The 26,612-nt window shown below is 36.3% G+C and overlaps 1 protein-coding gene across 8 annotated transcripts in view; it reads right to left on the bottom strand.

Moving 5' to 3' along the window:
* Positions 1-26,612, bottom strand: part of LOC139959999 (somatostatin receptor type 2-like) — a 147,525-nt gene that overhangs the window by 64,284 nt on the left and 56,629 nt on the right. For all 8 annotated transcript variants that reach the window (XM_071957985.1, XM_071957987.1, XM_071957990.1 and 5 more), the window contains one exon: positions 14,046-14,113. The gene's annotated coding sequence lies outside the window, so the exon portion shown is untranslated. The remainder of the gene's footprint in view (positions 1-14,045; positions 14,114-26,612) is intronic.

Raw genomic sequence — 26,612 nt, 5'->3', positions numbered from 1 at the left:
TTTCATTTGATAAGACTGGAAAACCTCCTTCCATGGTAGGTATTCCAGAATGAAGCCGATGTGACTTACAACCTTACTGTCGAATTCGTGCTCACACGCATACGCGCACGCATGCTGCCCCGAATATCCACGATCTTCCACGTCACGACGTCCGTGGTTAGTCCGACGGACAGTGTTTCAAATCTCCTATTTATGATGCGCATGGAGGTTGTAACGTATGCACGCTTAGTATATTTCTTTTCGCATTTGAGGTGGATATGAAGTGCGTCTTCAGATTGTCAAATATTTTAATACTTGTCAATTTGTTTTATTATTTATTTATGAAGCTTGCAAAAACATATAAAAAAAACTGGTTATAATTCAGTATCACGTGTTTGGGAATTGATTCCTGTCGTCTGTCATGCATTTCTTTCCAGAAAATTAATATATGTATGTATATATATATATATATATATATATATATATATATATAATATATATATATATATATATATATATATATAAATATATATATATATATATATATATATATATATAATATATATATATATATATATATATATATATATATATAGAAAATATATATATATATAGAAAATCTGTAGCTCTTCTGGTATAATGAGCTTCTAAAATTGCTTTAGTCCTTGTGGTGAAATCTGCTGGCTGGTATCTTTATGATAAGGTACCATTGTGAATCCCGTCCACAAACAGCTCGTACAGACGGAAATGCACATCAAACGAACTATTTTGGGCTGAAACTTCTCAGGTATATCTTTGTGGTTCTCCCCTATAAATCAAACTCAAATGTCCCACTATCCCTCAAAGTATATGACCATTCCTCCCCCCCCTCCCCTTACCCTTACCCACACCACAGCTTCAAACTCTATTGTGTCGCCCTTGGTTCTGGAAAAAAGTCCATCATTTTGAAATAACATATGCTTATGGATGTTAAATGGATTGACGGTATCATAAATGTACGACAAGTTGGATATATAGCATAGCAAAGGAAGGAGAGAAAATTGCAGAAGAATGGAATTGACACATCTTCAATAAGTTGACAAGATTTTATCATTATGTTCATCCTTTAAAATGAGACAAACTTGCATGATCAATGTTGCGTTTTCTTTTTTTACTTTTTTCTTTTTCAAATCTGTTTTTGGTCTAAGATTAGAATCTTTTCTCGAATTTGTCCTTGAACTTCTCATGGATTCCTACCTGTAAATGTTAATATGCTAATTTAGTCAACGACAGAAGCGTAAGAGGAAATTTAAGATGTTTGCCCACTCGGAAGTAAAAACGTAGCCTATAAATGAAATGAGAAGATGAGGGGAGGGAATGTATGTTTACATTTTCTGTGTTAAATTTACTGTGGAAGCGAAACGAGCCAGACATGCATACCCACTGATGGGAATCCTCACTAACTCAGACAACATTTCAGGTATAAATTTAATTTATCACCCATTAAGATATTGCTAATGTGTTAGTGGCCCCCTATATAATGGGTTGGTTAATGGTATTGAGCAGAATAATGTCATTTCTTCAGAAAGGAAGTGACAGCCCCGGTGTGTCGGTGTGTGACGTGTGCGTCTGCGTGTACAAAAGTGTGTTAATGAAGTAACGTATACGTACGACTGCAGCAGTAAATTGTTACGCTAGCAGGAAGCTGGTAAGATAACGTATAGAGAAGAAGGAGACAATAAAAATATAAAAAATAATTGTGGAAGCAAAAATAACATGAGAGAGAAACAGGCAGAAAGACGAAGAAATAGTGAAGTTTTTACGACAATGTATATATATTCTTAGGGAATCAAAAGGGCTGACAAGGGAACACTGACATGTCTAGTCAGAATGTGTGCATGTGTGCGTGCGTTTGTTTTGTATTCTGACCGAGGACTTGAACAAAAGAATTCCAGGTCCTCGGTTGTGATTTCTAAAGAATCACCACGTCCTCGGAAGAATTCTATTGTATGGGGTATTGTTAAGGCTAGGGTACGTGGATTTGAACGATGGAAAATACAATGGGGTCCTCGGTCTGAATGTAATACAAACATGTGTGTATGTGTGTGTGAGAGCGAGTCGTGTCAAACAATGACAGAGTTAACATGATTTATTCGTTTCAGAATATATGTTTCTGTCTGTTGTTTTGCCTTTCCTTGAATAATACAAATAGAACATATCTACCCTCACTACCACGCGTCAACTTAAAGACTTTCTACATCACTGAAGGTCGGGCTAATAATTCCACGCTGATGTTGTCTCACCATTTGATGTATCGCGTCATGTCAACCGTCGATTGATACTTATAATGTTTCTGTGCACCTTTCACTCGTGAGGTACTAGTTCCACTAATCAATCATTTCTGGATCTTTCTGTTTGCCCAGGAGCTTCCTGCAGGACTGGCCCTTGCCGGTGTGCCCTTTTACGTTGAGTGTCTGTAAACACAACCCTCCCGTCGAAATTGACATTTAGAACGATCCCGACCTCATTCTTTTTTTGGGGTACTTACTCACCGACAGAGAAGAATTTGAAATGTTTCAACAGTTTACATAAATGAATGGGGTGGCAAAAAAAAAAGACCTTGAACCGGTTAAGCCGTTTTTTCTCAAAAACTGAAGCACGTGAAAGACTGAAAAAGAACAGACAGTGAAAGAAAGAGATAATTTACTTTATGCGCAGAAGTTCAAACTCCTGTTTCTCTGACTTCCGCTCCCCATTCCCTACCCTTCCCCACCATCCCTCTCCCCGACCCCCTGACAGTTCTTCCTCCGCCTACAATGAGCTATCATTTCATATGAAATTGGGGGTTCGTAAGTTATATCAAAGTAATGAAAATTAAGTATTCTATATATTTTTTTAATTATTATATATTATTTTCATATAGAGTTAGTACCGTGACATCGTATTGTATACAGCATGCGACAATACCTCCCTACCTCTATTACCCGTAAATCTAGTACGACACAAATTCTTAGCCCCCAGTTCCGGAAACTCATGAACTGCGGCTCTAATTTACCTAGTCCCGTAAGAATTATACCTTGCTGGAAGACAACTTGAATAAACAGAAGATGGGGCTCGTAAACCTATAAATCGTTGGGACCGTGAAGAGGGACTCTAATTCTAGTTTCAAGGGTAGGTCTAGTTTGGTTGAGACTTCTCAATCATTAATTTGTTCTAACTGATTTTTAATTTATTTCCCTTTTTTTTTTGTGCATATCATGTTTAGTTGCCGACTTTGCTACTCACTACAACCAGATTTTGTTTCTTCGTCTTTTTCCCTCCTCACCTCACTTCACCGTCCCCACCCTCTACCGCACCCTCATCCATCTCCAGTACTCCTCGTCATCCACTATGGATGGACAAATCTCGCATGGTTTTTTAAGTAACACTACTAACTACTACTATTACCTTATTTACATAGTATTTATCTTGAACACATATATGTATATTGATAATTACTATACTTGCACTGAAAACTACCCCTACCCCCCCCCCCCCCCCGATCCCGTCCATCAATCCTCCCGTTACACCTCTCCGGGCCTCGAAGTTGTACAAGATAATTCTGTACCTACAGACGGAGGAGTAAATTGTATGTAACCTAGCAATTTAGTTTCGCGGAATAGGTCACAGATTTTACACGTTACATTTTCTCCTTTTTTCAACGTGTAAGATACAGTGGCAAACGCCAACGAAGGCGTCCTGTCAGTAAAGTTGACGTATAAACGCGCTTCCAAATCGGACATTATTTAACTTTAAGAAGTATCCATCATTTATTTCATTGCATGAAAATGAAATGTGACTAATCAAATTAATGAATGACTTGCCATGATGAGATTTCTTCATTTTCTTTATAAAGTGATCGAAAATGAATGTTTCCTGTCCTCATCAAGTTTCTCACCGCAAAATATTAATTTCATGATATTGGGACAATAAAAGTACAAAAACTAAAAAAATACAGAGTTACTTATTGAACTAAAATATGAAACAAAAAGGTTGATCCAAATCCTTGAATAATGTTTGAGTCAGTTTCTAAAGTTGAATTTAGTGCAATCAATCGTATGTACCCGATATCGGTATTGTCGGTTTCAAGGTGTCTTGTTGAGATGTACATATATGACAATCAACTACGTTGCTACCACAGAATCTTTATACTCATGAACAGAGAAAGAAAGAGAAAAAAAAACGATACAAGGAGAATGAGAAAACTTGCAATGAAGGTTATCTTCCTCAAGAGAAAAAAAAAACAACATATAAACAGATCGTTCAAAGACGAATTATTCAGTTAATAAGACGCTAAGGTATTGATTACTTTCGACTATATAGGGAATCTTGAAAGAATACTGAGCAGTTTAGCATTAATTTGATTATTGACTATAGTGATTACATGACCACAACAAGGTTAATGTTATTTGGAACGCTAAATTAATCAAGTTGAAAGAAAGAGGAAAAACTACGAACGGAACGGAAAAGGATTACATTGAAACAAAAACAATTGTAAAATACGGCTATAGGAAAGTCAAAACGAGAAAAGACCTTTAATTAATGAAGACTCGTTATTTGTCAACGGTTTCCTAAGTTTTGTTTTTATTAGGGGGTAGGGTGGGTGTGGGAGGGGGGTAGGGTGGGTGTGGGAATTGGAGTGGCGAGGTAAGGGGGTTACTTGGGAGGCGAGAGGGCAGGTGTGGAGGTAGACTGATTCCATGTTCTATCTTCTTTTTCATGGATACGGACGTGATGTATTTCGCCATACCCACATCCACCCTTCAGGAACATTTATTTAAGCTATTCTTTGAAAAGACATAGTTCTGCAATTAGGAGGCGATTCCTATACCCTCCTATTGCCACACCCAACTCTACCCCCCCCCCCCCACCCCGTATCGCCAACCGCTTCTCTACTCCCTGCCGCAACACCCTACATAATCTTACCCTTCCATTAGCCCTATATACCCTATCCCAGTACCTCCATGCCTCCGTCTCATAGTTTTTTTCATGTAATAACTTTCACTTGTTACGCCATAGTTTCACTTTTAACCTATGGATCGGCATACTCTAGATTTTTGAGTTCAATCTAGATAGGCCTAACTATATACAGCGGTGTGACACCAGTGAGTTGATAGTGGGGGAGGCCCGGGCCACGGAGCCTAAAAAAACCCGGATAAGCTAGGCAAATTGCGTTCAAAATTGACGCGTTCAATATCATCCAGAAGATATTAGAAGCGAGTCTCATTGCGCTAATGTGGCCTCATGAATTGCACCCTTCGAGGGCTTCCACGTTATCGTTAAGCCGCCTTATATCAATACAGTCGTTTCTGCTACTTTTACCAATATTTATCGTACTGAAACACTCATTCCTAATATGAACGAAAGGGCAGTCAAGTGATATTTCGATTATAACCTTAGCCTATATGCAGAGTGTTCAACTCCCAGATATTATATTATATTATATATAATTTTGAGAGGAAAGAATCGTAAATTGACCTGTTATCCGTGATAAGACACAGCTCATTAAGTGCACAAAATGAGGACAGTGTATATTATTCCATCAAGTATACTTCAAGACGACATTGCGTATACTTAATTTTTCAAAAGGTTCTGATGTAGATAAAAGCTGGGCCAGTTAGATCATATTTTTTGTCAAAAATGAACTTTATTGTGTAGAGGATATTGCCAATTTTAGGGCAGTTTTTAATATTAAAGCTAGAGTTACATTGTCTACTATTCTTTATCTCGTAAATGTGAGTACACTATAGACCATAACGGACTTGAAGTGCGGGTACAACGGCATGGGTATGATTACCAGACGATTTCTCCGTTGTAGAGGTCCAAGTATACCTGAGTGCAATGTTATAAGAGTGAGTCCGAGTATACTTTAATCTTACAACAGGGTATTAGATCTCCAATATACCCCTGGTGCCAAGTATGAGTACAAACCAATGCGGGAATGCATGAATACAGACAAACATGATATAGAGTATATGATTATATGAACGGACTCTCTACAAGTCTATACGTGCTCTGACATAATTATAACAAGACACAACGGGCACAAAGGTAATCGCTCTTTTCTTTAAAGGAGCTTTGAATTCTTAGTTGAATTTTATCAACGCTGAAATATTCACATTTTATTCTTTGCGTGTGGTTATGACACTGCCGTGAAAAAAACAGTGTTTGCGTGGGCAAACTTCGTCACCAAATTCAATGTAAATAGCTACAATTGGAATTATCGCACATTCTAACCATGTTTCAAATTTTTTGACATGAAATTACAGATCTGTAAAAACTCTACTTCTAGACTTCAGATTTCGGACCCTTGGAAAAAGGGTTGTTAAAAACAACTATATGAAAGCTGGGTAGGGCAGGAGGGGTACACATTGTTATAAAACAGAGATGAGGAATATGTTAAAGAGGGCTGCTGGATAAACTAGCACCCCTCCCGACACCCTCACCCGCCCCAATAGAGAAAAACAATGAAAACAAAACTTACCATTCGACACTGGAAAGTGTAACTTCTAGAAAGATTTATAATTAATGACGATACTCCCGCCTTCCACAACCATCAATAACAACATAATAACGCCATTGTGGCAAATTTCAATTTTGTTTTTTAAATTTTTGCTTATTTTGTTCCCGTTACTATACCAGTGCAATTCACTTTCGAGACAATGTTACGCTACAATTTTGTTCTTTCTTGTTCAAAATCACAAGCGGAAAACTACGGTCTGTAGTACTCTGGCAACAATTATAAGTGCTAAATGAGTGGGTTTGTTGTTCTCTTTCAATGACCGCAGACATGGGAAGCCAAACGTGCATCTTACTCTCAAAATATGGACTGAAATCTCTGACATTCGTGACTCTGGTATAATGAATGCCCTCAAGTAGTGTTACATATTGTGAATATACTCCACTCCATAAATTGGTTAAGTGGGCATTCTTTCTCTAGAAGGGATACAGGTTGCTATGGTAACATCGAGAGTCAAAAATGGTGTTTTTCTTCTGATACCATTTTTCTTCTTTTTTACTCTCTAGAATATTCGAAGCTATGACACATCGGCCAATGATTCTTAACCTACAAGCCGACACATTTTAAAGGGGAAACTAGAGTTGACAATTAAAAACAAATTTATACTGTATAACATTGATAATGTTAGCAAAATATTAAATATAGATACAACTGCGTTGTTGACATAGAAAATATTTAAATTCCGATTCTCATTAGGTCTCGACTTCAAAGCTTATTCTGTTTATTCATTTTTATAGGGGGGGGGAGTGCATATGTCTGACGTCACTGCTAACTATAGCACATAACAAATGTGTTTTTCTCTTAGAATTTCAAAATGCTAAATGACTGTTAGTTACCGCAGGGTTATTATGACAACTCGCTGGTCACAGCTGTATAGCGTCAGGTTACTTCATTTAAAGAGGGCATTTAAAGAGGGTATTACAATACTTCCCATCCCCAATAGCAGGGTCTAGGGCGTCAGCCTTCAGGGAACCCGCGCCCCTTCACCTGGGATTAACAAGAATTATCTTCAAACAAAATTTTGCTCAGTGCAAAGTACATAGTGGAAATATTTCACACACATTGCGCACTTGTATACATTTTACCGTTGTTTTTTTCGCCGTCATTTTCCATAGTTATTCCGGCATCTACCGGAACTTGTGTTCTTCCCCATCCAACCCCCCCCCCCACTTTCTCCTGTATCCGTAAATGAATGCCAAAACTCCCTTTGGTGTTACACGAGTTTCTCTTATTAAGTAAGACAGTTTTCAAAGAAACTAACCATATATTTCATTATATTTCATATCACTATCACAAGCTATACGAAGCCGGAGGTTATAGACGAATATGAGCCTCATGTCACATTCGCAGTATTATATGTATATTTAGTAACCACTGTCTTCAGGGTTCTGAGCGAGTGATCGATTTTCATATACTTTTAATACTTAATTCAATGCTCAATAAATAAAAAATATTAAATAGAAAGAAAAAGGAAATAAAAGAAGACAGTCCTATGATTGGTCTTACACCATTTGGGTGGAAACTGTTTTTACGAGAATGTATATCGCATCATAGCTAGCGTATCGTAACGTTCACGACTTGGCGCAGAAATTGAGTCTTGATATATGATAATTCCCCCATTACTTCTAGGAAAGAAAGGCATTAAGGCTGATGGAAAATAAGGAACATGAGGCTAATGGGAAAGAAGGGCCTAAGCTACTGCGAAAGAAGGGCCTAGGCTACTGGGAAAGAAGGCCTAAAATAGTGGGAAAGATGGGCCTAAGCTGCTGCGAAAGAAGGGCCTACAAGGCTACTAGGAACGAAAGGTCTAAGGCTAATGGGAAAGAAAGGCATAATCTACTGGGAAAGAAGGACCTAAGCTACTGGGAAAGATGGGCCTAAGCTGCTGCGAAAGAAGGGCCTAAGCTAATGGTAAAGAAAGACCTAAGCTATCGGGAAAAAGGGGCCTTAGCTACTGAGAAAGAAAGGCCTAAGCTACTGGGAAAGAAGGGCATAAGCTACTTGGAAAGAAAGGCCTAAGCTACTAGGAAAGAAGGGCCTAAGCTACTGGGAAAGAAGGGCCTAAGCTACTGGGAAAAAGGTTTACGGCTGACGGGGAAGATAGGCCTAAAGCTAATGGGAAAGAAGGACTTAGGCTTATGGGAAAGAATGACATGAGGCTAATGGAAAAGAAGGGCGTAAGGCTGATAGGAAAGAAAGGCCAAAGGCTAAAACTAATGGGAAAAAGGATTTGTGAAACATCAATCGTTTCCATGGTTACGATCAAGAATTTATATCAAGTGTCACATAGCACACTGTAGAAAACCGTCATTCCCTCATTAACCCGATATGTCCTCAGTAGGTACCTAGTATCTTTCAGATCTTATATCCGATTGGAACATTGGGTATAAAAACGAAATGAATTTGAAGGTCTCTCAAATATGTTCAATATAACCCATAAAAATAGACATTTTTAAAAACAACTCCATTTTACACCAAGAGCTCACTGGGCATGCACAATGCACAGACAGAACAAGTTAAAAATAGTTATTACATTTCATACAAAGAGAAGTATCTTCTTTCTCATTAAGTAAACAATCTAAAACAAAATTGTCTTTCAAACGCTTTCGTCAATTGTGTACAAATGACTAAACTTAAAATGAAGTCTTCAGAAAGACAAAATTAATCATATCCCTTTGGATAGCATTTCTTGTCCGAACATTGCACGGCTATAAAATATATACCTGTAAATACAAATAAGACGTTTTTGTTACCATGGAGCTATTACCATGACAACGCAATACTTACATGTTACCTTGATTTTGTTTTAAGTCTGAATGGCTAATGAGGTTTATAAAATGTAATCGTTACAAATCACTTTCTTTAGGATGCATGTATTCTTTATGCTCAGTGGACTGTTGTCCCACAGACCTTATCTAAATATTAAATATATATATATATATATATATATATATATATATATATATATACAATATATATATATATATATATATATATATATATATATATATATATATATATATATGAAACCACTTATCAGAGCCCCTGGTTTTACGGTCATTTACACCCGCCCCCCCCCCCCCCTCGGCCACACCCTTCCTCAACCCCACACTCACCACTTCTCTTACATCCTAATGCAAGAGATATCCTCGTAAAACGTGAATGTTTATGTCCCTCATTAATCTAATGCATGGGAGGAACTAAGTTCCTTAAGCATATTCCAAAACAAATTTCCCTACTACAAACAAGTTATGTTAATGTGTAAAACTAAGTTGGCCTGACGTTTCGATCCTAGTAGGATCTTCTTCAAAGGCTAAATGACAAGTAACAGTACCAGAAGAGACAAAACAAAAATACGCACAGAATACAGACAGGTTAATGAGTATGGTGTACACAAAGAGATAGATGTAAGGGGATCAAGTTATGTTAATGTCACTAAACGGCATCCGTAGTGACATCGTTTTGGGGGCCAAATTTGAGTTTCCATCGTGTCTTTAATCTGCTTTTCATACATATCTTTGATATGATTGTTATAATGACCACATCTAAAATCTGAGTCGTATTTCTGTATCTAGTGAAATCGTCTCGCTGAGATATTAAAGGATGAACTTCCCGTACGTTTTCACGGTAGGCCCCTCTGTTCAAAGTCAATGCACGACTATAACATTAGGTCCAATTAGTTCGGATTTTGGTCTCCATTGGCCACTCTTATTGCCATTCTTATTGCAGTAAACCCAACCGAGCAACGTATCAACGGTGTCTCTTAATTAATAAGACATCATTCATTATTAACAACGTCGAAAATAATTTTTGGTGTCTTTCTAAAACTCTTTCTGATTACCTTACGTACAAATTCGCCTTCCTACTTTTTCTATGAGAAAGGGACATATGGGAAACATGACAATGACCGTGATCAAATCAAGCTTCAAGATTACTAGCGATCAATTCGCAAACAGTGACATGAATTCCTCCTCATTCATTCATTTTATTTGAGCACGTTCAACGCTCGCGATGACATGCCATGTTGATTCATTACAGATGCTTACCCAAACCGTTCAAAAATCCTCCCCCACCCCTGCTTATCTCCCCTTAATCTGATTTATATACGGACTGATTCCTACCCTTCACCCGATGAGTCCCAAAATGTCGAAACCAGTTGTGAAGTGGAATATTTCTGTGGGACAAACGCTTACAATTAAATTAAACAACAATATTTCACATTGCTATAGTTTAAAATCCCATGATGTATTTTTAACTCTATAGATAATGGTTGGTTGACGGTGAATATATGTTTTGTCCACGACGAATTCTTGTTCATTACTCGAGGAAGTTGATCACAGTAGGAGGTCTGTGCACGGGTTCGTCTTGGGAAATGTTTTGCAAAAACACCCTTTCATAATTTCCTTTGTGTAATTTTGTTTTGTTTTTGTCGAGTTACTTTTACACGCAAACACACTTGCATTGGTTATTAGTTGTTTTTTACATCATGCAGGTAAAATAATAATTATGAAAGTTTTTTTCTTCTTCTTATATTCATAGTTTTCTCATGTTATTTCATGTAAATGAGTATGTTAACAGCTACATTTTTAAAATAGTAAATTTTCACTTGGTTTAAAAGTTGATTTGACTGTTAAAGCTAAAGGCCCAATTAAAAATAAATTAACTCAATTTCCGCCCGAGATCATTGGTGTATGTAATTAAGAAAGGAATTTTACTTCGATTATGTAAAACTAGTTAAACAATCTGATATTTTGATCTTGTGGAAATTATTTGCGTATAACCTTATTTTTCCTTTTCAATTTAAAAGATAGTTTGCCAAAAAATAATAAACAATTTAACATTATTTAGTAAGGCTGCTTTTCGGATATTTCTTCATCCACAATAAGTGAAACGTTAAAGCATAATTTGATGAAACTAATGGAACTTAAATAAAGATACTGTTCATGAAGGGTTCATAAAGCATTTTCATAATATTTTCGAGTTTCAAACTTTCCTTGACATATGACGCTCACGTTTCGCGCCGAACATCGAAGCAAAAATCCTCATATTAATATATAAAAAAAATTATATAAAGCTATTAAAAGTTTAGTGTTCGGTTTCTTAAATTATAAACAAACATATTTCTGTAGTGAATATATTAATTTTTTAGGTTGTGCATATATGAAAAAGAAATGAAAAATTATGAATTTATATCTATAAATTAATACCAATCTAAGCATCCTGGGAATATCTAGCCTTCAAATTTATATATCGTTTAAAGTTATCACTTCTTTGTGGCTTCTTCAAAGATTTTCTTACAAATAATGCATAGATAGTCAAGGAAACTGTGTTAATTGATGTAAAATTGGAATTGCTTACATTCCATGCTTTATACTTAACTCTTATCTAACGGACCTTGGCTATTTGAGTACGAAGTTTTCGCCTGCAAGGTACCGGTATCATGTTCATATTATAAATATCGAGCGTGTTTTGCAATTCATTTATCTCATTATAAATATGGACTTTTCCTTGAATCGCTATGCATATAACTCCCCGATGAGATGGCATATTCGTATCTGTTTCAAAGGATATAAAACTTGGTAGACAATATAAGAGTATGTTATTTCATCCCACGTATCTAATATATATATATATATATATGTATATATATATATATATACACATATATATATATATATATTTATATATATATATGTATATATATGTATATATATATATATATATATATATATATATATATATAAATGTATATATATATATAAATATATATATTTAAATATATAAATATATATATATTTATATATATAATAACAATAGACCACCACATTCTATTGTATTGTATTGTATTATCTCCGTATTGCTTGATGCTCTCATATTCATCTGTGTTATTGTCGTTCCTTAAACTTCTATGTTAATTTCACTTCTGTATATACTTTTCATTTCACCTCAAGCAATATGATATGTGTGTGGTTGTGTGTGCCATGTGATACTATCTAAAGAGAAGTGATCAAACCCACAAGTTCACTGAAAAGGGAATCTTGGCTACATGATTAGTTTAACACTATAGTAAGCATTGCATTTCATCGAAACAAACATTTCCCGTACCGACCTTTCCTCAGTTGATATATTATGTAACGTTGACAATGTTCATAAATTAATCGAGCGGGTCCATGTGACTTCCAAAGACAATTAGTCACATGCATAACCGTTACTTTGGTTGCCATAGTGTCGGTTGATACGTCATAGGTTGCTATTGTTTTATTTCCAAGAAAGCAATTGTAGGGACGTGCGCAAAGAAATAAGCTAACCAGAACAATTTATCGACATTCATTAGTGAATGCAACGATTTGTGGGTTTAACGCGTGCCCCCTTTAACGAAAATAATATTTGGTTAGCTCGAATACTATTTCACCTGCTAAATAAGGATGTGGCTTGGACAGTTTTTTTTTTTTTTTTTTTTTTTTACACAAATAAAATTAGATGTGTGAGTATTACATACAACAGATGAAAGTAAACACCACGCTGGGCATAAATAAAATTGCAAGCCTATACAAGAAAGTCTACCTGTACAAAACAATAAATGATTTATACTCTCAAATGAAAGTATGGATTATAAATTGATCTGTCATCCGGTGCTCAGAGGCGTGATTTGAAAGAAATATTGCTTATCAAACAAGTTTATGAAAATATTTTAGGTATGCTTTAATTAATATCGTTCGAAAGCTTCTGGAAGTTATGAAGTTATGAATTGTAATGCGATGACGAAGTGTAGAAGATAGAACATATAAATCTTGCTAATGTTCAGTATGCGAGCACTCAACCCTAGTGAGTAGCATAAACGTGGAAGATGAAATATCTTAGAATCAGTTAAAAAAAACTATCAAACTACAGACATGGTTAAGCATGCAGGGACGGATCCAGGAGTTTATAAAGAAGGTGTGTGGGCGTGTGGCAATCGGGTCCTTGATCCCCAGCTACCATATAGGGCCGTAGGTATCCTCCCTCCTCCCCCCCCCCCCTCAGAGAAAAGGTGACTTTTTTAAAGTAAGATTTCACTCACTCCAGCTTAACATGTACTAATCATTGCTATTTATTCACAAGGATAATCTATTCTTCCAAAACAGATTGGAATTAATAACTGAATCCTTCCAAAACTGAAAAGTGCAAATGCATGCCAGCTAGGCAGAACGTTCCAACTATTCCACAATTTAATAACATATTAGTTACTAACGTCATAAATGATAAGTATAACTATAAGCAATGGAATAATACATAAACGGGATGATAAGACGTGAATAATCGAAACTGAGAAGAGGTTGACAAAATATGAGCGCGCACAACAAAAAGAAGCGCAATCTCTAAGATATTATGAATGACATCCGGGCCCTTTGGACCATATTATGATGATTTCATTTCTAGCATTTCTGTGGAAAGGAATTTATTATAATTCCGACTGCATGACTTCAAGAAGAGCAAAATACACCAACAGTTAAAAAATGATCGAAAAAAAGAGGCTGTTTGAACTTACCACTTACGGTTTGCCTTTCGTTTGCGTCTAAAGGTTGTTACATCAGAGAGATAACAGGTAAGTGTATCCTATGAAAGCAAAGTTAGAACAAAATATAAATTTGAAAAAGTGGAAAGATATTTTTTTCAGGAGCTAGAAATATCTTGGGTCATATATTGCGTACTGCATTATACAAAATTTCAAAAATGAAACAGTTGTTTAACTTTTGAAGTCATTTCAAAGTAGAAAGGAAAAACATTGCAAATTTTTTGCCTACGATTTATACTTGATATATGGATGCTAGTAGCCTCTAAACATTCAACTCAGCTCGATAACACATCTTGAATGAGCATGTGTTTGCTTATACGTCCGCATAGTAACACACTTAGGGTGATTGGCATAACAGATTAAGTAAGCAGATTTTAGTTATGGTTTCTCTCTGGAGCAAAATAACACCAGACACATGAACGAATGTAATTCTGTTCTCCCGCCCTCTATTTGAACCGCCCCCCCCTTACCACAACAAGCCCCCCCCTACTAACCCGATCCCCATCGGATTGTCACGTCGGAACACTATTGCAGTTAACTGGAACAACATGTGTGTTGACACGAGACGGAACCTAATTCGATACAAATGCGACGAAGACACGAGGAAATTCGATATCAGATAAAAATAAAATAAAATAAAATAAAATAAAAAAGAAGCCATTGGGAGAAGCCATTAACAAAGCAATCATTTGGCCAGGAAGAATCTCTTTTTTCTTTTCCTTTTGTATCCGCGAAGAACAAAAAATACTGCACAGAAACTGCTTCATCATCGTTTACGCTAAAGATTTTAAAATAGGGAAGCTTTCGTCTGAATTTTGTTATCGTATTAATCACGTGGTTATGTAAGAGACTCAATTAGTCAATTGTCATTTTTGAATGTTACGTCGCTTTTAATATGCCAATATAAAAGATAAAGAACATGTTGTGCCTCTGCATAAAATGTTTACAAAGCTACATTGAACAGAAAAGTGGTAATTTAAGTTTAAAAAAAAAACACCAAAAAAACAATGAGAGCGACTTAACCGTGGAAAATTAATAAGGGTCTCTAAGGGCACGGTATTTATTTCACCTCGCTAACACAATTCGGATAAAAGATTTATTTTGGCAAATCTCATATAAATATTTGAAACCAAATTATGTTAACAATTGCAATTCATTAGCTTGAAATGTCATTTCTGTTTTTTATTTTCTAAAAATAATGATAAGAACAGATAACAAGAAGGAAAGAAACGAAGAATTTATGATTTGATTTTTAGTCTTAGGACACGGGGGAGCATTTTCAGAGGAGATATAATTAGTTAGTCTTCGAATGGAAATAAGGATTGTATATAAGGCTCATAATAATTGAAGGCAAACGTAAAGGTATGAATAGCCTATCAACTTGATGATTTGTGTGACACTCTTACTATATAACAATTGCATAAATGAAAAATAAACATACTAAAAATACTAATCCTATTAAAAATTACTAAACCCTATTAAAACAATAAAGCCTACCATCAGTTATGCTTAATTATAAAGGCAAATATCCGAAAGGAAATCCATACATTTCTCTGCGAAATTTATGTATTATTATTATTATTTCCATCGCATATATCCTTCACAACACAAAACAAAAAAGAACATATGCAGGGAGGTGGATAGTCGAGTGACTATGCAAATAAACTCATAAATATTCATAAACTTACATACAGACATGTACCAAAATAGCATTGTGCAAAAGAATAGTTTACAATAGCCAAGTGTCCAGGCGGCGTAAGTGCAGTGGATATGGAATAGGACTTCAATAATTGATTAAAATTTGATGGCAAAACGGATAGGGAACTGGTAAATTTAGTTTGATGGTTAACATCTTATTTTGAGTAATACCCCACAGGTTTAGTGAAGAAAGACAGAAGGGGTGAAAAGGGGTATTTTAAGGATCATGAAACATAGTTCTGGGTAAGAGTTGTGATTTTCACACTTTTTCGTCCCTGTCCGGTATCAGTTCTTGACACGAAGTGAATATTAAAAACAAAACAAGAAACATTCTTTACGTCTTGTTTTCAATACAGAGTCGTTAAACGCCAGATTCCTTGGCATCAGAAAAGGTTAACTGCGCAAAATATACAATATAACGTTGACATGAGCAGTGTAAATGTCATTTCAGATGACTTTTGAAGATAGGATATAATGTCACCTTAAAGGAAAAGTCAAGGGCGAACAACCGAGTAAATTTTCCTAGGCAAATGATCCAAGGGCCTATATGATCCCTCAATGTCCTGCCCACCACACCCCCACCCCTCCGCAAGGGAGCGGGGCCTCTATTGAATGCCATATAATGGGCTTGACGATATGATACTTACCTTAAAGGAGAAGTATAGGCGGAAACATGCGCGGGGTCCCCATAGTCAAATGCCTATAGCGCCCCCATACCCAAACGTTAGGAGCTCAATTGCCAAGGGACCTCCGTTGACACTTATATGTAAGACTTATTAAAGCTCTATTTTCGTGTTGTGCCTTCAAAACTTAATAAAGGTGTGGCGGGGGGGGGGGGGGAGCAAGAATATGCTATTTAAGGACTCCAGAGAGTAATTAATCTAGTCCTGCGATGTATACCATCTTTTTAACCTAGGTAAAAGAGACGCATGCGTCTTACAACTTGAAACGAATTTCTCAAACACGGAAAGAGAAATCCACCCCTTAAGGAGATATCACTTTTGCCTGAAAATGTCGTCGCAGAGCTACTAGTGTCTGATGTTTGGAAATGGTTCTCTTTTTCGCCCTATTTTATTATGTTTTTTGTTTGTTTTGGCATTAATTTTCGCACTTTCTATGACAGAGGTGGTGTAGTTAATTTTGAAACATTACATATAAACCGACATTGTTTCTATTAATAAACTGTGCTATTTGCACAAAGTTGAACAATATGGCAATCTCTTGAAACGATTCTTAAACAGGTGTGGAGTAGCCGTCTGGAAGGGTAGGGGAAAAGGGAGTCACAAACACCCCTCACACCCTACCCCCACACACATACAAGTTTTGAAAACCCCAATCTGTGATATTTCATACATTAGAAGTGAACTTTGGTAATAAAATAAGTTTTTGTTAAAGCAATACAAAAAAAGTCTTTAAAAAATGCTTTTTTGTTGAAAGCTTAAAAACCAATAGTAATGAAAAGTGCCCTTGTTTTGTTAAAATTCTGCAGTAATTATTGCGGGATGGACATAGGATCAAAGTTTAGAAATGTCCAACTGCCCATCGAGGTTTATGCTCTCCCTACTGCCACACCCAACCACCCCCCCCCCCGGCTCGCCCCCAATTCGCTCACCTGTTGGTTGAACCCTATTTAGCCCCTGCTCTTTAGAAACCATGATATATCCCTCCAAACCAAGAAAGAAAATATCTTTTCACGCTCTTATAATCTTTACAACAACATTTACAGCTAATTCCTTTAGTTTACTTTTCCTTTAACAATACAGATTTAAATTGCAACGAGCTTGATTTATTAGAGTGTTAGTTATATACGAGTAACGGCATGATAGCTTGCTTAGACTTTCACAGTTCATTGGGAGGTCTCATGTATTTTAGTTGGAAAAGAGCAACACTTACGTGAATGCTCTCATAACTCGATAATCTCTAAGTAAATAATCAAGGGTATAGTTGGATGACAGTGAACGGGTAATTTACATCTTTGACATTTGTGAATTAGAGGTAAGTGCGTTTCGTCATTATTGTTCAAGGGATTACATTTCATATATGATACTTAGTAGCTTGTGAAACGAAGCACATTTAAGTTCATGCAGTTTAATAGCTTAAGTCCATTTTTTTTTGAGATATAAAATATAATAATATAATAATATAATAATATTGGGATTAGTGCATTACGCAATAATCTGTGATGTCACACTTGTTTTGTTTTTTTATTTGCATTTGTTTTCTCTCAACTTAAAAATGATTATACAACTTTGAAAATGATTCAATCGTGTGATTGCATGATATTTTATGCTGTTACGGTATGGTACGGTGCGGTATATGCATAGACGTGTTTTTAATATTTGCACTATTTTTTACACTTTGTCAATATATTTAAATATTATTGGTTCGTTGAATTAATTTCATATATGATTACAAGTTCGAGATATAAAACATATATTAAGTTCTGCAAATATCTACCAAAATGTGTGAAAAACTGTTCAACAAATTTCAAACTATTCGTCTTTTTTTCTCACTTTATTTTTACTATTCTTAAACATATGATTCAACACGATATTTGTCCAAACGTTGTCCAATAAAACATGCAAACTGACCGTAACTAATATTAAAAACCTAAAAATATATTGCTATGAATTTTAAATTAAGCTAACGTTAATAAAATATGATTGATCGAATTTGATGAAGTCTTGTACAGGACTGTCGGATATGTCCCAGAAAGTGTGAAATTGACCTTCACCTAAATGGTGATCGTTGACAAATATTTAAGTAATATACTAGCAGTAAGTGCATAAAGTACTCTTGCCTCGTATGTTCAAAGTACCAGGCCAGACCTCTCTAACTCCAGTGTAAGGGAATTGCGGTTGGTAGTCGGTTGCTTGGCTTTCATGTCCAGGCTGGCTGATATTACTCATCACCAATGCTGAAGACACCCTTGACAGGTACAAAAGCACCATTTGAAAGTACTTAAAACACTCTGAAGAAGTACTGAATCCCCCCCCCCCCCCCCTGACCAGCATTGAAGCACTAGTAAACGTTCCTGAAAGTACCAGTTACAAATCGTCAAGCACACTTTAAGGAGTACTGAAATCACCAATGCATCTTTGCACCATGACAAGTACCGAAGCACCATTGCGACATGACAAGTACCAAAGCATCATATAAGCCCGCATCATTGCACCATCACAAGTACCGAATCACCATATAAACTGCATCATTGCACCATGACAAGTACCGAAGCCCCTTATAAACTGCACCATTGCACCATCACAAGTACCGAAGCAGCGTATAAACTTACTAACAGCACCTTGGAGATATCCTTAAAGATATCCTACACCAGTTCTGAAACCACCCTTGACAAAAACATAACCACCCTTAAGAATGACCGAGTCTCCTTATAAAGAGGCATATTTGACCTTTACGTGAAATAGTATTTACTAATTATTAAAATACCCTTGACAAGTATGAAGCCAACATAACATACCAATAACGATGGACCCTCTAAGGATTGCAGCACCGCTAACCAAGTGACCATTACTGAAAAGCACCACTTACAAAGTATTAACGTACCAATAACTAAAGCACCATTTGCAAATTTTTTAAAGCGCCTATGATGAGTGCTGTAATCAGCCTTGGCAAGTGACGAAAATGCCTCTTACAAGTTTTGACACCATCCTTGTCAAATACTGAAGCTCCAGTGACCATGTCTGAAAGCACCATTTGCAAATTCTTAAAGTACCTTTGTCGAGTATTGTGACACCCGACAGAACTACTGCCCAATCTCGCGATGCTTAATTAAGCATTACTTTCTAATGATGCGAATCACGTACATCTCCCGTTCTAACCTATAAGCAAATAACTTTGGCTAGCACTGAGTTCTTGAGAGAATATACTTAACTGTTTTTCTATGATCATACAACAAATTCACATGGCAGCTGGCGTTATTAAACTTGCCATTCAATGTTATAAGGTGTGTTTCAATTGGCAGCTAGAAATATCCACCCGGTTGCCTTGCTAGTCAATTTAATTTTGTAAAATAATTCAGGAAACAACTAGCAGGTTTTCGGACGGGGTGGTTGGGTATGGGTTGGTTGGTGTGTTTGGGGGGGGGGGGTGGGACTCGTCCCCTCCATATATGAGTTAAGAAAAAACGTGACCCAATGAAACGTCTTTCTTTCTCGTTTTGTCACGAAAAAGTGTCCTTTGGATATTTCCCCAAAACATTAGAATGATCTCTTTGTTGAGAAATTTAGAAACTGTAACTAGAAATGGCAGTTTTGTTGCAAAATAAAAAACAAAAGCAAGGAATTAAACAATGCCGTTTTGTCCAAAAACTTTAAAATACTGGAATTTCGTCAGGGCGTTTGGCGGTAACTTTGAAATCCCCTCCCATCCCACCCCCTCCGGTGAAACCCTCTTCCACCGCCTCGGACAGATGCCAAGGCTCTATCTCTGCTTTTCTCACAAAGTATACTTCATATCAAGCTTTTCTTGGCAGGAAAACACAAATGATATGCTCAAATTTGCATATTAATTTAGTTTTGGTATATCATCTTCTGTGTGAAACTAAGGGATGAAACCATCTCCCCTTCCCGATATATTTCCGCGTATACCCCCTAAATGTGGTCCCTGTGCTCATTAAACCCTTTGGACTACATTGGTTACGATTATCATCGAGACCACAAAGGAGAAAAAAAAATGGCTTTGTTGGTCAATATTTACAGAACTGTCTAAAAAAAACAACGTTACCTTAACAACAATAATTAGAATGACAAATATAAAGAGTAATACCCCTCAGTGGTGCATAGGGAGACATAAAAACACGTGTATTCAATTGGCGTGTAGCCTATATTAATAATGTGTAAGTTCCAAACACTTTGTTGGCCAATAAGTGATGGCATTTGTTTCGACAGCGAACCCTTGACAACAGCAATCACATTAATGAACAATATTTTGATCCAAATATTAATAAAGCAGTTTTAATACAGAGAAAGACATCACGTCTACAAGTGATGATTCTAAACACAAATATCATTTTTTTTCTCAAGAGGCTTTTGGTGAACGCTTTCTGTATATTTTCAGGATGTTTGATGAGATTTCGAAAGCTAAGCAAAAATTGCATGTCTTTTGGCAGCGATGCTTTAGCATTCATCACTTTGGATGTACAGAACACTCTTCGCAAATTTGGATTGTGTCAACAAACCGCCCCCCCCCCCCCCATAAAAAGAAGAGCTTTCATATTGCTTAAAATTTATCATTCTTAGAAAACTTTATTTGAGTCAAAAACTTCAGATTTTTCAAAATAGCTGATGTTCGTCTACCAAGGATACTAAAAATAGTACCACGCATAGAAGGCTAAATTCGAGTTGATGAAAATTGGCTTTGGTTTATTCAAGAAGTTAAGGTATCTTATCATTTTAAGAAAGACCAAAAACAAAGGAAAAAAGGAAAGTGTAAGTGTAAGACATCATAACAGCAATGTTTGATTATACTTGCTCTTCTGGTTTTAAAACAAAAAGCAAACTTGCATCTGATTTATAGTTTGGCATCGGCTGGTACTTTTCTTCTCCCAATCACATCCCTTTAGAAAAGTTTTCTCTTAAAATCCGACAACCACCCTCCTCCTAATCGCGAAGTGTTTCAATTAGCAAAAAGCCTACATGGCAAATCAACTAACGACACAAATACCTCAAATGAGATACAACACCACTCGGGGTATAGCGTCGCCTTGATGACAGGGACATGGGTCTAATCTACGAGCTGGGGCTGAGGTTGGGAAAGGGGTACCGACTATAATTGGCATGGAGCCATAATGTTTGCTCTTTGTGCGCTAAAGTTTTTTTTTTGTTTTTCTTTCGTGTTTTTTCCCCCCTTCTCTCTTTAATCTTTAATCTCTTTACTGTTTCCCCGTAGGGAATTAACATCAAATACGTTCACTTAGTTAAGTATAGGTTCAGTTATATAATGTTACCACAACTCTTAACATTTCGCGCAATCTCCTTTAGAATTTATCGTCCTGCTGTTTCCGGGATATATCATTTTTTCTATTCCTGTATACAAAATGAGGCCTTGAACGCCAATTCTTTTGGAAGCCACATCGACGGAGGGACGAAAAAAACTCAAGAGATTTCGCCAAAAGACATCTTCCGGCTGTCCAACCTCCCCCTGTATGACGCGTGTACACAATGACAAACTTGGTAATATGCCAGCCCGCAGGTTAATGTACGGTCTGCTGCTGTTTTGTTGTTTTTCTTTTTTCTTTTATCAAAAGCTTTTTTATCACTTTTTTTGATGATGTTTTGCGGAAGATAAGACTAAAATTGAAGAGGACAAAATATATATGTGAAGAAGGAAGGAAAGGCGAAATAGGTTGAGGTCATAGTACCGGCCCCTAGGCGATCCTTCGCAGATACGCGGAACAAGGGTATCCAAATAAGCCATATCAAATAACACCGACTCCAATATGTTGTTGGAAGTACGATAAGCAGTCATCTAACGTAGAAAGCGTCAAATTGCTACTTAGAACATCTTGAGATTCCTTTCTTGTGGATACAGTGGGAATCTTTAAATAAGTCGTAATGTTTATAATAGCCAAGTAAAAGTAATCGTAAACATGACACAAACAAAATAAACAGGAGGTCTGAATGGGTATTTATTACCTATATAGAACTGCTTTGCAAATATACATATATATATATATATATATATATATATATATATATATATATATATATATATAATATATAAAATATAATATATTTTATATTTTATATATTATATTTGATATATTATATATTATATATATAATAGGGTTATTCATTTATGACCAAGTTTGAGTAGTTTGCCTATAATCATGAATGTTGCGATAAAGTTTCATCACCGCCGCCGTTAATATCAACCTCTTGAAATAGATTGATGAAAGACGTTGTCAGAGCACAAATGAAACTTTTCCCTAGAGGAGGTTTACATGGCCGTATAGACTTCTTACTTACTAAAATCTTACTTTACATAATGTTTTCACACGCTTTATGAGAAAATGGTAAAGTTACTGTATGGTTCTGCCAAACCTCGAGGAAGAGATAAGCGTGTGTGGCAAAACAAGTAGACAAGACAACATAAAATGCTTGTGCTTTTTTGTTTGTGGTTTTTCGGTTAAAGCCATATACATATTCCAGACGACTACCCTTAGATGCAACTTTCTGAAGGAATCAACCTCATCATGGTAATGACAATCCAGGCATCTCTTCATTAATTTTAATGACGTGATCGATGCCGAGGTAGCTCTCACTAGTTATCCGTGAAAATAAATAAATCATTCGGCTACTTCCAACACGTGTCCAGGGAAGAACGTTTTCGGAGAAGATGAAGATAGCGAATGGCGAAAATCATGAAAAATAGCGTCATTTTCACTGGTCTGCTTGACGGCTTGTCTCAAGTATTTAGTCAAAATGGAATGATTTGAAAACATGAGGCTAACGACAAGATTAAAATGATCAGTTGATCTACAATATATATATATATATATATATATATATATATATATAACATATTATATATATATATATAGATTATAACATATATATAACATATTATATATATATAGATTATAACATATATATAACATATTATATATATATATATATATATATATATATATATATATATATATATATATAATATGTTTGCCGCAATCTTTGAACTAATTTAAGAATCTTTTGTCAAATTTGGGTCGACTATTTGTGTCGCTCATTGAGAAACCGCGCTAAAAACGTTAGTCACGGTGACGATTTCAAAATCTAACTGACGAGATAGATTGCATTATTTCCGGGTAAAGAAACAGGTGTTTTGTTATTGATTCGAGCATTGAAACGAACACAAGGGTAAAGGAAATAATTTCCCTAGAGAAATTTTAATATCTTGAAAAGAATGAGTCAGTTACAGACCTTGAGCTCCGGAATCAATTTCACAATTTCTGTTCATGCAATAAATATTGTTATTATTTCATGACGGAAACAATTAATCTGGCGACTGCATCTCCCCCCCCCCCCCCACTTCGACATTTTATCTTTATGGTGACGATGTCACCTCACATGCCTCCGTTTGCGAAAAACGTGTAAATAAACACAAAATAATCGAAAATGGCAAACAAAATTATTGGCTTCTAAAGAGATCAAACTTCTTCATTATGGAGGAGGTCATATCATAGGGATGAGAGTAATCGTCATTAAGTTTTTAAAAAAATGAATTTATTCTTAATTTGGCTACGGTGAAAGGGGCAGCTTAGGAAACGTCTAAGTGAGAAAAGCCCTTGCATTTATAAACACTCTCCATAGTATATTACCGGTATAGTTATGGAAAGGAAATGCTAACTACCCATAAGGCGGTTGGTGCTTCCTCTATCGCAGCTGTAGTCAAATGACATTAACTGAAGACGGCAGTAAATGGAATGCGACAATGAAGAGATTCAAAGTTGGGTGTAGTCATTATTTCTTAGGGAGCAAGGAAACTTTCGTATCCAGCCCTCCCCTCCCTTCCCTCCGCCACCAACTTCTCCCGAAGACTAAATCATCATGATGGTTTATCTTTATCAATGACAAGAAGAACCCTTACACCTTATCAGCATAGAGTAACGGTGTCAGGCACTTATCAATGGTGCAACCCCTCCCCCTCCCCTCCCCTCCCACATTTCAACCTCGCTCACACACACACAAAGTAATTAGTAGCATAATCTCGGGTCGATGCACCCAGGTCTCCCCACCCCCAAAAAGTCCAATCAGCTCCAATGAACCCCGTGCCACCCTCCCCCCTAACAAAATCCTGGATCAGCTCCCGGGACACAGCATATTGCATGTGGGTTCACGGTAACTTTCAAAGGTTAGAATACTGTTTTCTGCAAAATAAACGAAGGTCGTTTTATGGCTTTTAATGGACAGATCTCATAATGTTAACGTATTGTGGCACCACAGATATATGTCACCACAGATATATGTCGTAACCCATCAGACCATGCAGACATATAAAAAAAAACGTTGATCTTTATTTTATCGAAATTTGACAATTATTTATTTGTAGCTATAATCAATTTATTGACAACTATTTGCAAGATCAACTGTAGTTGACATAAGATGCCAGGCCCGAGTCGTCCATTTCATTTTGAGTATATTAGCTTTAATCCAATCAATTGAACCTTGACCAAAGACAGTTGGCATTTCCAGACTCCCATGACAATGACTTTTATAAATTGATTTTATCAATTGAGCGAACCGGGATGAAAAATAAGAAAAACAATTGTGGCATTATTCTTTGCATGAAGATGACTTCTCCTTCTTCTTCTTTGGAACTAATGTAGATCTCAAGATAACGTAACTTGAAAGAAAATTCATTTTATAAATATCTTTGGAAATTTTCCCTGACATTCTTCGGTATAAGATGCTTTCCAAACATCTTCAACAATTAAATTTGAAACCTTGGTTTGAAAGAAACGCCAATAGGAATATTTTCCAAGTCACCCCTCCCCCCCCCCCAACCTCAATCATACACACATGCATACACCCATACACGCGCACATACATACATTATAATTTGATTTATCACTACTCTTTTCATATTTCGTAAAAATGAAACGAGAGAGAATTTATGGTTGAAATCAAATGTGACGTTTAATTACTGAGGCAGAACCTAGACCGCAATATGCCAATTTGGTGTTTATATGAAAGCTTTAAAATAATACGGATGGGCTTGTTGGTGGAACTGGTTTGATAAGACAGACAACGGCAAAAGCTATGATTTAATGTCGAGAATGATCAGCTCTGGGTGGGCAAGAAGAGGTTGCAGCTGAGGCATGGTATATATTTAAGAGGTGAATTCAAAAGATGTAGAGGAGGGATGGGGGGTCGGGGGTAAATTATAAATGGTAAATAAAGGACCCCATGTTATTACCCAAAGGTATGCTTTGGTGCAATATAATACCATCCTTGTTTATACGAGTGACGAAAATCACAAATTCATATTTATATATTACATACATAAAGCAATTAAGCTATAAAAAGCGTGCCGCAGTTATTCAGAGAATTAAAGAGTTGTTTGTTTCAGCGTGTGTATGTGTGTACGTACGTGCGTGTGTGTCTCTCCGCTATTCTTTCTGGAGAACATAAGAACTACTGCATTAATTGTTTTAAGCATTAGCCTAATGGGTTTCGTTGAATGAGATTGATTTGTTGAAGTGGTCGTGATATGGTGACCCCATTGTAGCAACAACAACAAAATATCTCCTTGGGTGGTTGATCCCTTACGTCATTCGTCAAACTTTTGCCCTTCAAAAATAGGCTTAACGATAATGGACCAGGGCGACTAAACATCCCTTGGCCCGGGTCCAATTAGGGACCAGGGAAAATATGGGATTTAAAAATGTTTTGTTTTGTTCGTAATACACTGAATTAATGAAGAATGATGACTACAAAAAGAGCGCCTAGTGTAATAATTGTCCCCGGGGCCCGACCTGCCTATCAACGCGCATGCCTCATACAGACTCAGTGGGAGCGTTCATATCGTCGTGGCAACAGTTACTGCGTAAAGTGTACATTGGAAGCATCCCTGCACATAATATATACTATATATACACTGCAGACTGACGTACATCTAGAGACATTGACAAATGGAATTCACAAACTCGTACGAGAAATCATACAGTAAACACAGTAAACATGAAAGAAAAGCTATCACTTATAAGACTCATAAACTCAGAGAAACAATTATCGTTATGGGGCGTTTATTAAAAATGATGACTTTTTGACGTAATCTAGTCAGACTTGTAATTAAAAGCGATGGATTTTGTAAATGCATGTAGCA

The sequence above is a fragment of the Apostichopus japonicus genome, chromosome 19 (assembly GCF_037975245.1).
Source record: "Apostichopus japonicus isolate 1M-3 chromosome 19, ASM3797524v1, whole genome shotgun sequence".
NCBI classification, from domain to species: domain Eukaryota; kingdom Metazoa; phylum Echinodermata; class Holothuroidea; order Aspidochirotida; family Stichopodidae; genus Apostichopus; species Apostichopus japonicus.
This window is presented reverse-complemented; position numbering and strand designations above follow the sequence as displayed.